The sequence below is a fragment of the Atta colombica genome, unplaced genomic scaffold (genome assembly GCF_001594045.1).
Source record: "Atta colombica isolate Treedump-2 unplaced genomic scaffold, Acol1.0 scaffold38, whole genome shotgun sequence".
NCBI lineage: Eukaryota > Metazoa > Arthropoda > Insecta > Hymenoptera > Formicidae > Atta > Atta colombica.
This window is the reverse complement of record NW_017259490.1, coordinates 4,741,303-4,744,249: the sequence shown is the minus strand read 5'-3', so window position 1 is coordinate 4,744,249 and position 2,947 is coordinate 4,741,303. Positions and strand designations below refer to the sequence as shown.

At 28.9% G+C, this 2,947-nt stretch overlaps 1 pseudogene; it reads left to right on the top strand.

Annotated features, from left to right (window-relative positions):
* Window positions 1-957: 957 nt before the first annotated feature.
* LOC108690858 lies at window positions 958-2,386 on the top strand (annotated as a pseudogene).
* The last annotated feature ends 561 nt before the right edge of the window (window positions 2,387-2,947 follow it).

Sequence of the window (2,947 nt, the reverse complement as noted above, 5' to 3'; positions counted from 1 at the left end):
TTTTTCTATACAATAGTAAACCTATATTATTAGGCAATATAATTGAAACGACAAACTAACAATATATTACATCAATTTTTCTAAAATATCATTTATTACTTTTATTTCTATTCCTAGAAACACGCAATGAAATTGGGTAGAAACTGTAAGATGTTTGACTTTAAATATAATATGAATTAATAGAAGAGATGCTTCTAAAAGGATTTTTATTTACTCTATGAATATAAGCACAATTAACACAATTGTGCTAATTTCGTAATTATTTGTCAAACGTCAGATCGAATGAAGCATAGCACGCATATTCTGCATCATTCAAGAAATCGAGCATCGTGAGATATCATAGAAAAAATCGAATGGGACAAAATAACATTTTGTCACTTTTGTCCTTATTAGCGGTATCTCTCATTAAGCTATCATTACATGCTTATCTAACATAATCATAACAAATTTTATACCTATCTTTAAAAGTCTCTCTAATGTCTATTTAATACAATGCAAATAAAAACAGAGAGTTTGTATTATCAATAACTAAAGTGAAGGAAGGATGTGATTGACGTGTAAAAATGAAAGGACAAAATTATTGGTCGATTAATATTTTTTCTATAACGTTTGTTACTTTCACATTATTTCTCGTGTTACATTTGTCCTTGATCTCCCCTACTCTGCACATCAAAGCTGATGATTACCGATCGAAGAGCATGGTTACTTTAGGACTAACAATTGACTACTTATTGTTTCGATATTGTTTCGACTGCTTGCAGTTACAGCAGTTTTAAATGGAACTAACCGAGTGTAGATGAATCCTTATCAAATAATCTCGGAAGCTACATATAGAAAGAAATTCTCACAGTAAAGCTTCTTAACGCTAAGATGTAAAGAGTAATCACTTTTTGGATAGTGTAATTCAAATTGATATAATTATTGTTGGGAACTTTTGTTCTACCGATAACGACAAATATGTCATTGAAATTTCAAAGATACGCAAAGTACAAAGTGTGGCAAAAATGGCAGCTGTTCCATGCTACGGACTTTCAATCGCTTATGTATCCTTGCTTTACCTTGAGCCGCATATTTGGAATATTTCCGTATCGCATCAACGCTTCAACTTTTGAAACTACGAAACAGAGCTATTTTCTGACAACCTTCATTACCTGCGTTTTCTGTATTTATGCTTTTGTATTATGAACTAGTAATGCTGTACATGATGGATATTACTAGAACGATCAATTTTGGTACCATGCCTATAATTCTTGAACGCTTGTTTTTATATACTCGGCGGCTTTATCGGGATTATTACGTACATTTTGAACGGTCCTCGGATGCGTTTACTTCAAAATATAATGGAAATTTCTTTGAGACTGTCTCCTGATTCGTATCGAAAGTTATTTAAACTGATTCACGCTAAAGATATTTTTGGTTTTTTCTTTCTAATTGGACAAGCAACATTTCATTATTCTATAACAGATTATGGTATCGCAGACCAGATTCTTGTACAGTACATCACCTTTATAGTATTTCAAATGGATATGTTATATATAAATTGCGTATTAAAAGCCTGTTTTAAGAAAGTCAATAATGATTTGGAAAATTTGCGGAAGCTCGTGGTGAGCGACGAACCACATCTTTTGAGAAGAATTTATCACGAGCAGAGATATCCATTCTTACTAACGAAACTTAAAGCTTTGAAAGAAAAGCATTTGGTGATCAGTAACACAGTGCAAATGTTGAATATGACTTTCAGTCTACAGCTTCTTGCTATCACAGTTATGACTTTTGCTGAGCTTACCTTTTCTCTATATTTTTATATAATTTATTGGAAATATAACATGAAAACACACTGCACGTTTTATAATATGTTATTGATAATATCTTTGATGTATCATTACATCAAAATAGTGTTGATGGGATGGGCTTGTGATACAGGCAAGGATGAGGCCATAAGAATCAGTACCAACGTTCATGAAATACTGAACGATACTATCGATGAACAAATCAAAGATGAAGTAAATAAAACAATAAAATTTGATTTGTACATTTTTCTGAAGATATTTTGCATGTCAAATTTTATATATTAAATCTGTGCAGTTAGTAATTATTTCTTAATTTTGTACTTAATTATCTTCCAATCTGATTTATTTTGTAGTTGCAGCGGTTTTCCTTACAAGTATTGAATCGAGAAAATACATTTTCCGCTAAAGGTCTTATACTAGACGCAAACTTCTCGTTGTGGTGAGTAATTTTTTGTTTTAGATAATGTGTATTGCTTATTTATATAATTTTAATTTTAGATAACGAGTAACATCACTACATATTTATTAATTTTAATACAATTTTTTTAATTACCGATCAAGTTTGCAATAAAAAAATTACAAACGATATCATGTAAACAATTAAGAGAAGATAATCAAATTAATAAAAATAAATAAAAAATAAATAAAAAAATATATATTTAAATATAAAAACGTATTGTTTTGTGTATGTTTTGGTATTAGATACATGTGAATACATATGTATATAGAGACAAAAACCTTATATATTAACATTTAATTGTAAAAATAAATCTTTATTGTGATGAAGGCTTTTATTTGCTTATGTATACTGTCAAATATAATAAATACATTTGTAAAAAATATCGTCTTACTAATATGATAACTTAAAGTTAAAATTTATTAACGGTTTTTTTTTATTAATCGTATCTAATATCTGTTTTGATTAGGTACATATAGCGTATAATTTTTATTTTCTAATGTATAATAATTTTCGCTATGATTTATTAGGCCTCTGTTTTCTGTGGCTGAACTAGTGTACTTTTGGAATTTAAAGTGAGATAGATATATGTTTGATAGTTGATGAAAAAGAGAATTCTAGTGCAATCCATATAGTGCAGAAATAAAAAAATAGATTTATTGAAAAGCAAAAAAAAACGAGAATTGTCTGTGAGATTTTC